General features: G+C 43.7%; 1 protein-coding gene and 1 long non-coding RNA gene across 3 annotated transcripts in view; one reads left to right on the top strand and one right to left on the bottom strand.

The window, feature by feature from the left end:
- The window catches only part of CLVS1 (clavesin 1), a 240,996-nt gene that overhangs the window by 34,372 nt on the left and 191,710 nt on the right, over positions 1-14,914 (top strand). The gene's annotated exons all lie outside the window — the stretch shown is intronic.
- Positions 7,365-14,914, bottom strand: part of LOC136792943 (uncharacterized) — a 137,578-nt gene continuing 130,028 nt past the window's right edge. The window contains exons 3-4 of the long non-coding RNA XR_010837587.1: positions 11,621-11,761; positions 7,365-9,518 (exon numbers count right to left, since the gene is read on the bottom strand). This is a non-coding gene — a long non-coding RNA (uncharacterized lncRNA). The remainder of the gene's footprint in view (positions 9,519-11,620; positions 11,762-14,914) is intronic.

Consider the following 14,914-nt stretch of genomic DNA (forward strand, 5'->3'; position numbering starts at 1 on the left):
CTATGTTAATCAGTGATATTGGCCTGTAGTTTTCTTTCTTTGTGACGTCTTTGTCTGGTTTTGGTATCAGGGTGATGGTGGCCTCATAGAATGAGTTTGGGAGTGTTCCTCCCTCTGCTATCTTTTGGAAGAGTTTGAGAAGGATAGGTGTTAGCTCTTCTCTAAATCAAATGTTTGATAGAATTCGCCTGTGAAGCCATCTGGTCCTGGGCTTTTGTTTGTTGGAAGATTTTTAATCACAGTTTGAATTTCAGTGCTTGTGATTGGTCTGTTCATATTTTCTATTTCTTCCTGGTTCAGTCTCGGCAGGTTGTGCATTTCTAAGAATTTGTCCATTTCTTCCAGGTTGTCCATTTTATTGGCATACCGTGCATTGTAGTAATCTCTCATGATCCTTTGTATTTCTGCAGTGTCAGTTGTTACATCTCCTTTTTCATTTCTAATTCTATTGATTTGAGTCTTCTCCCTTTTTTTCTTGATGAGTCTGGCTAATGGTTTATCAATTTTATTTATCTTCTCAAAGAACCAGCTTTTACTTTTATTGATCTTTGCTATTGTTTCCTTCATTTCTTTTTCATTTATTTCTGATCTGATCTTTATGATTTCTTTCCTTCCGCTAAATTTGGGGTTTTTTTGTTCTTCCTTCTCTAATTGCTTTAGGTGCAAAGTTAGGTTGTTTATTCGAGATGTTTCCTGTTTCTTAAGGTATGATTGTATTGCTATAAACTTCCCTCTTAGAACTGCTTTTGCTGTATCCCATAGGTTTTGGGTCATCGTGTCTCCATTGTCATTTGTTTCTAAGTACTTTTTGATTTCCTCAGTGATCACTTCGTTATTAAGTAGTGTATGGTTTAGCCTCCATGTGTTTGTATTTTTTACAGATCTTTTCCTGTAATTGATATCTAGTCTCATAGCGTTGTGGTCAGAAAAGATACTTGATATGATTTCAATTTTCTTAAATTTGCCAAGGCTAGATTTGTGACCCAAGATATGATCTATCCTGGAGAATGTTCCATGAGCACTTGAGAAAAATGTGTATTCTGTTGTTTTTGGATGGAATGTCCTATAAATATCAATTAAGTCCATCTTGTATAATGTATTATTTAAAGCTTGTGTTTCCTTATTTATTTTCATTTTGGATGATCTGTCCATTGGTGACAGTGGGGTGTTAAAGTCCCCTACAATGATTGTGTTATTGTCGATTTCCCCTTTTATGGCTGTTAGTATTTGCCTTATGTATTGAGGTGCTCCTATGTTGGGTGCATAAATATTTACAATTGTTATATCTTCTTCATGGATCGATCCCTTGATCATTATGTAGTGTCCTTCTTTGTCTCTTGTAATAGTTTTTATTTTAAAGTCTATTTTGTCTGATATGAGAATTGCTACTCCAGCTTTCTTCTGATTTCCATTTGCATGGAATATCTTTTTCCATCCCCTCACTTTCAGTCTGTAATTGTCCCTAGGTCTGAAGTGGGTCTCTTGTAGACAGCATATATATGGGTCCTGTTTTTGTATCCATTCAGCCAGTCTGTGTCTTTTGGTGGGAGCATTTAATCCATTTACATTTAAGGTAATTATTGATATGTGTGTTCCTATTACCATTTACTTAATTGTTTTGGGTTGTTCTTGTAGGTCTTTTCCTTCTCTTGTGTTTCTTGCTTAGAGAAGTTCCTTTAGCATTTGTTGTAGAGCTGGTTTGGTGGTGCTGAACTCTCTCAGCTTCTGCTTGTCTGTAAAGGTTTTAATTTCTCTGTTGAATCTGAATGAGATCCTTGCTGGGTAGAGTAATCTGGTTGGTAGATTTTTCCCCTTCATCACTTTAAGTATGTCCTGCCACTCCCTTCCGGCTTGCAGAGTTTCTGCTGAAAGATCAGCTGTTAACCTTATGGGGAATCCCTTGTATTTTGTTTGTTGTTTTTCCCTTGCTGCTTTTAATATTTTTTCTTTGTATTTAATTTTTGATAGTTTGATTAATATGTGTCTTGGCATGTTTCTCCTTAGATTTATCCTGTATGGGACTCTCTGTGCTTCCTGGACTTGATTAACTATTTCCTTTCCCATATTAGGGAAGTTTTCAACTATAATCTCTTCAAATATTTTCTCAGTCCCTTTCTTTTTCTCTTCTTCTTCTGGGACCCCTATAATTCAAATGTTGGTGCATTTAATGTTGTCCCAGAGGTCTCTGAGACTGTCCTCAGTTCTTTTCATTCTTTTTTCTTTCTTCTGCTCTGCAGTAGTTATTTCCACTATTTTACCTTCCAGGTCACTTATCCGTCCTTCTGCCTCAGTTATTCTGCTATTGATCCCATCTAGAGTATTTTTCATTTCATTTATTGTGTTGCTCATCGTTACTTGCTTTCTCTTTTATTTCTTCTAGGTCCTTGTTAACTGTTTCTTGCAATTTGTCTATTCTATTTCCAAGATTTTGAATCATCTTTACTATCATTATTCTGAATTCTTTTTCAGGTAGACTGCCTATTTCCTATTCATTTGTTAGGTCTGGTTTGTTTTTATCTTGCTCCTTCATCTGCTGTGTGTTTTTCTGTCTTCTCATTTTGCTTATCTTACTGTGTTTGGGGTCTCCTTTTCGCAGGCTGCAGGTTCGTAGTTCTCTCTGTTTTTTGGTGGCTGTCCCCAGTGGCTGAGGTTGGTTCAGTGGGTTGAGCAGGTTTCCTGGTTGGGGGGACTAGTGCCTCTGTTCTGGTGGATGAGGCTGGATCTTGTCTTTCTGGTGGGCAGGTCCATGTCTGGTGGTGTATATGGGGATGTTGGTAGCCTTATTATGATTTTAGGCAGCCTCTCTGCTAATGGATGGGGCTGTAGACCTGTCTCGCTCTTTGTTGGGTATAGGGTGTCCAGCACTGTTCGTTGCTGGTCCTTGAGTGAAGCTGGGTCTTGGTGTTGAGATGGAGATCTCTGGGAGATTTTCGCCGTTTGATATTACGTGGAGCTGAGAGGTCTCTTGTCAGTGTCCTGAGGTTGGTTCTCCCACCTCAGAGACACAGCCTTGACACCTGGCTGGAGTGCCAAGAGCCTTTAATCCACACGGCTTTTGGGAGGTCTGAGGTCTTCTGCCAGCGTTCGGTGGGTGTTCTATAGGAGAAGTTCCACGTGTAGATGTATTTCTGATGTATCTGTGAGGAGGAAGGTGATCCCCGCGTCTTACTCTTCCGCCATCTTCTCGCTCCCCCCAGAAGAGGTTTTGAAACCTCATATCCCCCCTTTTTTTTCAATGATGTTGAACTCATAGCACTGAAATTGTAAGTGCTTGTGTATGTGTGTGTTTCTGAGTGCCATCCTACTCTCTTACTTAAAAGTTTCCAAGTAAGTTTCCAAGTCACTGCTGAGAGGTGGAATTCAGTTGACAATGAGAGAGCTCAGTTGTCCTCCAACTTTAAAAAATTGTACATGCCTTCAGAATGACAGTTATGACTTTGTCAAGGGAAATCGAGGCTGACCTGGGGAAGGAACTAGCTCCCGTGGCTGTGCCGTTGGGGAGAGGAATGTGAGTGCTGTTTCTACCCAGGTAGCTGACCTGGGGTCAACAGATCCCGCTCTCCTCCTGTCCCTGAGTCACCCCACCCCCTGTTCACTCCACTTCTTGGGTCCTTCCCGGGTGCGTGAACATGTAAACTGGGCAGTGGACACTCAATCCGAGTTTGTGAGTCAGATTCCAGCACAGGAGGATTGGGGGGACATAGAAAATATCCTCTTGGCCTTTACTCTCTCCTTGGCAGGCCTGCCCTGGGGCTTGATAATCCTGTACCATCATGCTGAATTTAGAGGCCTGCTAGTGAAAAGCATCTCTAACTGGAGGGTATACTGGCTTGTCACACAGGGCAATAGATTAAACGTTAGCACTGGCTCCTTAACTGTTTAAATTCATTAGGATCTCATGGTCACACGACAAAAACTGGGTGTCAAGGGAATATGATTGTGAGTACAGAATCCTTAAGACTAGCTTGGAAGATTCCCCCCAAGAGCCTTTGCCTCGCTGGCCACAAACGTGCGCTGGAAGCCAGTCTGCTGTCTAAATATACCTGCCTGGCCCTTCCACCCTCTGGTCTGCTTGGAGGGTGGACTTCAGCAGGCCGTGCTAGCATCCATCTTACAGCTTCCCCACAGAGACAGCGACGCTGCCATAGGAGCTGGGCTCTGGACCACAAACACTCTAACATTAACGTACTTAAATAGAGAAAAGAGGCTGATTTGTGGGGATCAAGATGGGGAAACCAGATTGATTTTATCACCCCTCAAAACAGGACTGCAAGATGGCCGTTCAGAAATAGTATTTTACCCAAGCGAGTGTGACAGGTGTTGTAGACATAATAAGGATTTGAATCCAGTTTTCTGTCTCTACTCGGATGGGTGCAAAGGAGGCGGCCTCTGCCCTGACATAGGCCCTGGCTTGGGTGCTGGCATTCTGGCACCCAGGTCCAGACTTAGGACATTAGGGCACATTTCTCATCGGCATTCTTCTATGACGTCAGGACACAGTCTTTAGAAACAGGTACCTTCCACGTCCAGGCTAGTCTAAATATGTTTTAACTCAAAACAAAAGCACAGATTTAAGCGTCTTTAACCTGCCTTAATTATCCATCACGCAAAAATGTCTGCTCATCACTTGTCCAGATCTAGATTTTCCCACCTTCTCTTTTCTAAAATACTACCCTAATTAATCTCAAGTTCTTGAAATCTCAGCTCCTCTAGAGTTTTTCATTACCTTTTCTGAGGCTTTTCTACTATTTTCTTTCCCTTTTCCAAGTGCTGTGTTAAGTAGCATCTCATCAGTGTAGGTGGATTTGATCTTGATTTACAGAAAGTCCCTCATAGTTACAGATTGGAGAGTTGGGGTTTCAGATGTTTCTAGTTCACCAAAGTATGTATGCCCCATGAATCATAAGAAAGTCACAGCAGGGGCCAAATGAAGGGGGGCTACAATGCCATTTGCCCCCCCTTTTTATTTCCTAACAGACTGGTTGATTTTTTTAAAAAAATTTTTATTGGAGTATAGTTGCTTTACAATATTGTATTAGTTTCTACTGTACAGCAAAATGAATCAGCTATACATATACATATCTCCCCTCCTTTTTGGATTTCCTTCTCATTTGGGTCACCATGGAGCATTGAGTAGAGTTCCCTGTGCTCTACAGTAGGTTCTCATGAGTTATCTATTTTATACACAGTATCAATAGTGCAGACTATTTGGTGCTGAAGGGAGAAAAGTAACACCAAATGGTGGAAGGGAGTAGCCTGCAAGAAATGCTCAAGTACATTTCCTCTTCTAAAATATAAAGGCCGCGAGTACTGCATTTTGGACCAAAATTATGCCTCAAGTCACCATTTAGCTTCTCTGTTAGAATATGGTTGACTATATTGGCCTCATGTTTCAGTGCTTTAATTAAGCACCTATTACTTGCCAGGCCATGGGCTGGGCACTAGATGGTACGCAAACAAACAAGAGACAGCGGCTGAGCTCAGGAGCTCACAGTCTTTGTAGGTGGGAGAGATGAACAAGGAAACAGCACCTCTCTCGATGTGGGTTAATTCGTGTTCAGTGGGGTCACAGGACAGGGTGAGGGTGCGGGGAGATGGGAGGAGATGGTCCTTAACCAGACTGCAGGACATTTGCTTTCTAATCCTCCGTAAATGCACCGTGAATGCTCATCTATAGCTTTGGGAGAAATACATATTTGTGTGTTACCAGAGTAATTTTATAGTTTTGAAAACAGAGCTTAAAAAAAGGAACAGAAAACCTTCATGCCTAGTGGTGATCAACTATGATCGACAATCATTTATACTTGTCAAATCCTGAGAAACGAGTTAGAAAATGTCACGCATTTTTATTGCTAAGTGAAATCTTTGGCAGGTCTTGTTCCAACGCGCTGAACATGTTGGGATTTGAAAGCGAAATGTTTCCAGGATCCTCAAATCCCGGTACGGCAGTTTCAGCTCTGAAGGGATTCTTCTAAATTCGTATCACAGTTCCCTTTACAGTTTTACAGGTATTGAACCACTAGGATGAAACCTGACCCAGAAGGAAAAAAAATCCTATTTTGGCTGCTGGGGAATGTATTCTGTAAGTCAGTGTGTGTATTTGTGTATTTCAGGCTATTTGCACGCACTACAAATAGAGCTACTTAGCTGGACAGCACATCCTAGGGCAAAGTGACTAGTTGGAATTAACGGAATTTTGTCATCAACTCAGTCCCTTGGCAACCCCTGGGCTGTCATTCATCCCCAGGATGCATTTGCCTGTCCTGGTAGCGCTTCCTCCTGGGTAGCAATGGATAATTGTAATGCACAGGAAAACGTCATGTCCACTCTTTCCAATTATACCGTGAGAGATGGTGTAACCAACTGGGTTTCTAATACTATTCCTAAAAGGCCATCTTTGCTTAGTTCTCAAGACGTGTCCTGTAAGCTTTTTAATAAGGAGAATTAGGACTTTCCAATTTGAGATACATGGGCAATAGCCACTAACTTTGACGACAGTGAAGATAATCTCGAGGTTTGTTTTGGCTTCAGCAGTGTTGCACTGGAGCAGAGATGCTTTACTGGAGTAAGATTAATATGTTCCAGAGATGAAGAAGAAAAAGCTGGTCAAATAATTTTTTAAAAACCTAGTGGCTCTTTTCAAGATGGCTAAATCAATTAGTGAAGAATAGATATTACTTTTAAAAGGAAAATCAGCCCACAATTTATTGTTCAACGGTATTATTAGAAGTTGTGTTTTTGAAGAGTGACTGCATTCTTGGCTTGGAACATATTAGACACTCAAAATATTTTATTTTAAAAATTAAAGCAAAATGTCCAGACCCTTAAGATGATTGAAGCTTTTCAACTTGAGCCTTGGCCCTTAAAACTGGAAGGTATTTTTCACGTGCAGCACTTTATTTTTGTTCATAGCTGGTGTTGTTTTAACCTGATCAGAGTGAATGGGTGAAGAAATATCAAATTCTCCACGTTCGCAGGCATCTTGATGTCTTCTTGCAACAGGATTTGAGGCAGAACTCAGTTTGCCCTTAAAATCAGTAACACTTAGAGTGAAGAATAGTTTTGGAGTGTTCTTCATGTGGACTTTTTAGATCAAAACCATCTCCTCTTCATTAGCAATCATGCAGGCCCTACTGTGGCGTCTTCTCATTTAAATGCTCGGCCTGGGGAGGGAAGAGGCTCAGATTGGTGGGGATATGGGGGGAAGGTAACTGGTTCTATTTGCAGTCGCTGGTCTGGTGGCAGAAAATGAGAATTAATGTCTGACGGACATTAAAAGGTATTGCGGTCTAAAGATGGCACAGCTGAGGTAATGCGTTTCTCTTTGGAAAGTATTTAGAATGAGTGAGGGTTTTTTTATTTTTGATTAATTTTTATTGGAGTATAGTTGTTTTACAATGTTGAGTTAGTTTCTGCTGCACAGCAGAGTGAGTCAGTTATACATATACATATATCTGCTCTTTTTCCGATTTCCTTCCCATTTAGGTCACCACAGAGCACTGAGTCGAGTTCCCTGTGCCATGCAGTAGGTTCTCATTAGTTATCTATTTTGTATATAGCAGTGTATATATGTCATTCCCAATCTCCCAATTCATCCCACCCTCCTTTCTCCACCTTGGTAGCCATAAGTTTGTTTTCTACATCCATTTCTGCTTTGCAAATGAGTGATAGAATATGATATTTTTCTTTCTCTGTCTGACAATCTCAAGTTGCATCCATGCTGCTGCAAATGGCATTATTTTGTTCCTTTTTATGGCTGAGTAATATTCCATTGTATATATGTACCACAGCCTCTTTATCCATTCCTCTGTTGATGGACATTTAGGTTGCTTCCATGTCCTGGCTATTGTAAATAGTGCTGCAGTGAACAGCAGGGTGCACGCAGCCTTTTGAATTATGGTTTTCTCTGGGTATAGGTCCAGGACTGGGATTGCTGGGTCATATGGTAGCTCTATTTTTAGTTTTTAAAGGAGCCTCCATACTGTTCTCCATTATGAGCGTTCCTTTCTGATGATCTGGGCATTTAGAATTACAGGAGTCCCCCCTTATCTGTGGTTTTGCTTTCCATGGTTTCAGTTACTTTGGGTCATCCACGGCCTAAAAATAGTGCATGGAAAATTCCAGAAGTAAACAATTTGTAAGTTTTAAATTGTGCGCTGTCCTGAGTAGTGTGATGAAATCTCGCTCAGTTCCGCCTGGGACGTGAATCATTGCTTTGCCCAGCGATTCCTCTCCTTTAGTCACTTTGTAGCCAGTAAGATTGACTGACACGGAGTGGCAGTGCTTGTGCTCAAGTAACCCTTATTTTACTTAACATTGGCCCCAAAGTGCAGGAGTGGTGATGCTGGCAATCTGGATATTCTCTTACTCTGTCTCCTTTATAAACTAAACTTTATCATAGGTATTATCTGTAGAGAACAACATGGTGTATTGAGGGTTTGGTACCATCCACGGCTTCAGGCACCCCCTGGAGTCTTGGAGTGTATCGCCTGCAGATGAGGGGGTGACTACCGTACATGAAGAACACCTGTCACATTATGAAAACTGGTTCTCCTCGCTCAGCTCCCATGTTAAATTTAGCTTTTCAGAAGCAGTTCAATATTACAGCAACACCTGGTTCTAATGAATAAGTTCTGATGGTAGTTGAAAGGCATGCTACAAAACGAAGTGTTACCAGTAGGCCCATGACATCCATGTGTGTCGGGAGCTGGATAGACGTGCGCTAATAGATGAACATCCAGGCAGATTGCCTTATAAAACAAGATTCTATCATAGACAACCAGTGCCGTATTGGATGAGTTCTCATTAACAATGAAGTCCACTTGGATGTGAGGAACTAGCCCTTTAAGGATTCAGTGAGCAATGCGATTCCTTTCTTGTGGGAGCGATTTTACAATCTTTCTCATCAGGCCCACAGCTGTAAAATCTGATTCTGGCAAACTGTATAATGGCATTTCCAGCAAACCTTTGACGTACCCTGAGCTGAAACCCCACCATTACATTTTCATGAGAACTTGCTGCTCTTTGCTTCATTATAAGCATTTTCTCACATTTCCTTCTGTTCAAATAATCCAACTTAAAGAAAAATATCTTGAAGGGACGTGAGTCATTCTTTTTATATTAATTCCTGTTTTGGCTTTTGCAAAAAAAATAGTATTTATTTTCCGTAAATATGACACATTCATTCTCGTGTTTACCTTTTTCCCCGTTGTGATCGTATCCAAAACAAGACACTGGGAGGGAAGGCATATGTTGTTCTTTGACAAAGGTCAGGTGCAGAGGAATGAGTTATTTTGAGACGTTTTATATTACAGTGCGTGGTACCCAAATGTTAAGCTTTTACAGTTCAAAGATATCTGGGTGCCCAGGAGGGTGACGTGAGCGAGGTTTTCTTGCGCGCAGGACTGTTGGTCCTGAAACTCTGAAGTGCTTGGCCAACCTGTGCTAAGACAGTGACTAGACTGATGAGACAGGAAGGATCAAGACAGAGAAATCCTGTTTGAAGAGGTGTTTCCTGTCTGGAAAGAAAATACACAGAAATGGAATACCAGAAGTGGTGGAAAGATAAAAAACTGGTACCCTGGCAACTTGAGGTCTGTGGGATTCTGTGTTTAGTTCCAAAGAGAAGTGACTTTTCTGAGAAACAGCTGTTTCTGGTTTCCCTGAATTTCAATGAGTGAGTTAAAACCAAAAGTTAAGTGGTTTGTCTTATCCATTCACTCATTAATTTATTCAAAAATATTTACTAAGTATTTTTTTCCTATGCAAGACATTGTCAACAGAAATACAGTCACCCCTTGGTATCCGCAGGGGATTGGTTCTAGGACCCACCATGGTTACCAAAATCGGCGGACGCTCAAGTCCCAGAGCCGGTCCCCGTACCTGCCGTTCTGCATCTGTGGACTGAGCCAACCTAGGATGGTATAGCTCGGTGTTGACTATTGAAAAAAATTCTGCATATAAGACGACCAGCCCCGTTCAAGCCCATGTCTGTTCAAGGTCGACTGTGAACCAGAGAAGGAACCGCATGCGTCCTGTGGTGAGCTTTACGCTCCCACGCTGGCTCCTGCCTCATGCTCAGCGCCCACCTGTGTTCTCATGTTTACTGCCCATAATAATTCTAATTGCTGAACTCCATTGTTAGTTCACTTTCTAGGCAGAGACACAGAGGCTCAGAGGCAAAGGAACTTGCCCAAGGCAGAACAGTGGGATTCAGGCCACTGGAGTCTGAAGTGAAGCCCCCGTGACGCCGCGCCCCTTGGAGCGAAGCCCGGGATTCAGTGCGCGGCTGGGCGGTGGAGCGCTTGTGTGGTGCCTTCACACGGCTCCTCTCACCCGACGTGCACATCGGCGCAGAGGGGAATGCTGAGCCGCCCCACCCGGAAAGGGCTTCTTCTCTGAGATCTGGGAAGCTCTCCAACAGGGTAAACTAAAGGGGGGGCGGTCAGTGACAGATGAAGTTCTCAAAGACTGTGCGCTAACCCCGGCCAGGGACTACCAGGTAGCCGGTCTCTGCTTTGCTTTTTTGGGTGAATAAGTTAAGTATTTCAAATGTCAGTATTAGCAGATGGGCAGCATCTAGCACAGTGGGTGATCCCACAGACCATCTAGGTCTAGATCCCAGCTCTCCACTCCCTGGCTGTGTGGCCTTGGGCCTGCGACTAACCTCTCTGAGCTTCAATAATCTCATCTGGAAAACGATCATGAGAAAGGCCGCGTCCTCCTTGGAAGTTATTAGGAGGAATCCTTTAGGTAATAGGCTAAAGCATAGGATAGTGGCTGGAATACAGTAAGTATTGCTTAAGTACTAGCTATAAGTATCCAAGTTCAAAGTGTACTGTAAGGCAAATATCATCACGACTATTTAAATTAATCTTAATTGTGTACTTTGTAATTTGCTATTTTTGCTTACCTTCTCTTTTTCCCGTTCATCTACTCAGACCTTCTACTTGGGTTGAGCACAATTAGCCACGTGGCTTAGTACGCAAAACTGGACGATGCCGTTTACCTGGAGATCCGGGACCCGGAAAAGCTATCTAACCTAAAAGCTATTTGAATCCATAGGGCCAGCTGGACCAGGCCCCATGTTAGAGTCCGCTGGGCCCCTTGCTTCCACTAACAAGGGCATTAGAATCTCTGGGGGAATTTGAAAAATACTGATGCCCAGGCCTCCCCAGAACAATGAAATTAGAATCTCTTGAGAGTAGGGCCGGGTCTCAGTTTTTTCCTGTTTTTTAGAGAGCCCCAGGTGGTCGACGTTGAGACCCACTGCTCTAAAGTAAATCGACCCCCATAACCCCCCTACCCCCTTGGCACACAGAGAGCTTTCATTTCTTGAGCGTAACGAATGCTTTTTGAATTCACCTGTTGTACTGTTTGAAGTGCAGTGGAGGCAAGTGACAGGAGACCGGGGAGCGTCCAGATCGCCTGAAAACTCGCCGGAAATGCAGATTCTCAGGCCCACCCCAGACAGCTGAATCCGAAACTGGGAGCACACGCTGTGTGCACAAGCTCTCTAGGTGCCAGTGCTGTTGTGCGCACTAAGGTTTGAGAACCTGGCTTAGACCAGGAGGGACCCATACCTAGAAATGAGGGCAGGGCCCCTCCATTGAAGCCTTACCACAGCTTACAGCACGGGAACGGGTGTGTGCGAGGGCAGGTGTGGAGAGGCAGTCATAGTGACCTCCTGCATGTCTTTTGCCGCCGTGACGTTAGATGCTTCCTGATCCTTGTGGTCAACGGAGCAGCCAAAGGAGGAGCCCTGAAAAAAGTTTTAGGATAATTTAAAAAGTATAGTTTGCATTGGGGACCTCCAGGCATCGATGTGGAAGGGGTCTGTCTACTGTTAAGGTCAGCCACATTTGGGACTCTTGTGGATATCGAAAGCTTTTGCACCTTTTAAGAATGAGAAGCTTGGGTCAGAAAGAAGTCTTATTTAACCCTCACATTTTCCCAGACTAGTTTCCTTCCTTTGAAAGGTTCGTTCCCCATAGAAAGTCTACTAAATGGGAGCTGCAGCCAGATCTGCAGTGTTGGGTTGGTTTTTGGACACCACCACGAGGTAAATCTGCAGTCTCTTTACTGTGGCCGTATGCATGGATCTGGAAACTTTCTCAGTGAGAGCCTCCCCAAACCCCAGTATCAGTCTTCGGCTATCCGTACCCCTGGACTTTCTGACCCAACATCAGAAACATAGCAGTTACTATGGCAACTATCCGGCAACATTTTCACATCTCCCCCTGTGATAAGTGGGGCCTCTTGAGCAAAGCATAACAGCATGAATTATATTATTTATTGAGAGGCTGCATTGAAATAAACCACGTTTGATCGTCTCTTTAGCTCTTTGCTTAATTTGGGGGATTCTTTTCATTTTTAATCTTGGTTTCCTAGAATCTTTGGGAAGTAAAATAATATATAAAAATTATATAACCACATAAAGCTTTAACAGAAGGTAAAACACATTGGTTATTTTCTAGCATGTCTGAAGACGATAGTAATTGTTTAATATCTTTGATTAATAAACCACTGCTTATTAATCAAATAATATTAATTAATCAAACAATTTAGCAGGCATTTGAACATATAAAGGTTTGAACCTTTATAAGGAAATCACTAAAGAGGGAATTATGGACATTTTTCTCTCTTTCTGCTAAGTGAAAAAACTAGGAAATAGGAGATATTAGTGTATCTACCAGACAAATTATGCTAGTTTGTCATTTTATATTTCAAAAGGCGAAATGAGAATTTACGGAGTGTCTACATATTCTGAATCAGTTTGCATTGTGAGGTATTCAGGACTGCTAGATATCTGTCATTTGCATGTATGAGATTTTGTAGAGAACAGACATGGAAAGGACTTATTTTCTTATTTTTCTCCCCATCTTTTCTGTCGGCTGTTCTCCATCAACCATTTCTCATTTCTTCATGAAGTCTCAGGGAGGACCCATAGCTTTTTACAACTTTCAGTTATTTAAAAATCTAGGCTGGTTGGTGTAGTCTAGTTGAAAGCATCAGACTCAGTTCTGGCTTCATGCTGATCTCCTTCCCGTCTCCCAGAACCAGACCTCTTCCAGGCCTGCCACCAGCGTGGCCTCTCCCGGCCGAGGACCCCCCCAGTCTCTCACAGCGGGGGTCTCCTCTCCTGGCAGCCTGTCCCCGGCTTCATCCACGGGGTCCGTTCAAGCTGGGTAAAACACGCCCATCCCCGTTTAACCCTTGTGATACTGCCCGAGTAGTCTTTACCAGCTTAGCAGACGTGGGTCTCGGCAGGAAAATAGGGGTGTTCGGAGCTCACAGACTTCAGCATAAATGGTGCAGTTTTTTATATAGTTAGATCTTTAAAAAAAGAATCAGAGCTGATAGAATAGCTGCTGTGGTTCTCTTCCACCCTAGATCTCTAAGGAGCAGGTGGTTTTCTCTGCATGGGACACGCGATTCTAGGTCACTTCAGAATAATCATTGTTACCCTAAACGGAGTAAGCCGAGTGTTGTTTTTAAAATGACCAATCTAATTGCAGCTCATACGTGGATCTGGTAGCCACTTAAATAGAAAGTCTAGGGAGCTGGGTAGAGGGAAAAGCACTAAAAGAATTTGTGGAAAGAGCATCTCAGCGACTCGACTGTCCTATATAAGCAATTACTGTTTAGATTGTAGAGTAAAGGTTTCAAAGGTTAAAATCCAAGCACGTGAGCAGAACACAAAAATGTTCCACTTGCTGGAGGATCTGTGGCAGCCCCCAAACTGAACAGAGAAGCGACGCCCGGATAGAGGATTCCAACAGAAGCCCAGCAGAGCTGCACTGTAATGCCCTCTGCCTTCCTTTTTTTAATGGTCTCAAGAGGCAAGAATTTCAAATCACAGATGCATTTACCTAGTTCTGTGTTATTATCAATAACTGTGATTAAAGCTCAAGAAAATGGAACTTGAGTGGGACACACTTTGTAGTTTTTGTTTTGTTTTCTTCAAATTTAGCGAAACTCACCATTTTATTTTCTCAAAGCTTCTGAACATGGCTTTCAATGAACAGAAGCAATTATAAATTTTGAGGGCAAGATTTTCTAGAAAGTAGAGAGGAGGAGAGTGACAATTCCTCTTCCCAGGCTGATGTCCACCAGCGGTGTCCAGAGAGAGCCTGCATTTGTAAGGATGTCGGAACCCACAGGTAGCAGATGATTTGACTTGAAGGTTAATATAGGACCGCCTTGCTCTCTGGCACATTCTGTGTCCTGAAGCTGAGACAGAACGTACCAGCCGCTTCTTGTGGCTGTAGGAATGAGGACCGTCCGGGCCAGGATCTTTGGAGACTCTCCTTCTTTGTTTACGGTCCTGCCTCCGAGCCAGAAGCCCCGCCAACACAGCGACGTGCCCTCTGGCACGTGCCCAGCCGGGCCTGGCACTCCAAGCAGTCAGGTTTCCGACCTGGGACATCGGAGGCCGGGGGCCAGTCTGCCGAGACGTGCTGTTGACGTCAGGATCTTCTGTGAGGCTGCTGGACCACTTTCCACGGTCGGTGAGGAGGCAAAACGGGTAGGGGACAAGTTGGCTGTGCCATACATCCCGGTACCTGAGCCAAGCTCCCCTCCGTCCATCTCGGCTGTGCCGACCCAGCGTTGACGTGCGGCAACGTGCCGCCGGGGCCAAGGGCAGGGCGAGGACAGCACGTCGGCCGAGGGCACGAGAGCGGGGAAGGGACGGTCCTCCAGCCCGAGGGAGGGAGGGAGCCGCGAAGTCCGCGTGAGGAGCGTTCACAGGAGGGCAGTCGACGCGGCCACAGCGGGCGATCGGGGATGGGCGTGTTCAGCCTGAGCGCGGCGGGGTCCCGAGCGAGAGCGCGGGGAGAAGACCTCCTCGGAGACGTGGCCTGCGGGGGCGCGATGTCCCCCGCCCACCTGCCACTTGCTCAGACGTCCCTCT

This window comes from Kogia breviceps, chromosome 17 (genome assembly GCF_026419965.1).
Source record: "Kogia breviceps isolate mKogBre1 chromosome 17, mKogBre1 haplotype 1, whole genome shotgun sequence".
Lineage (NCBI taxonomy): Eukaryota > Metazoa > Chordata > Mammalia > Artiodactyla > Physeteridae > Kogia > Kogia breviceps.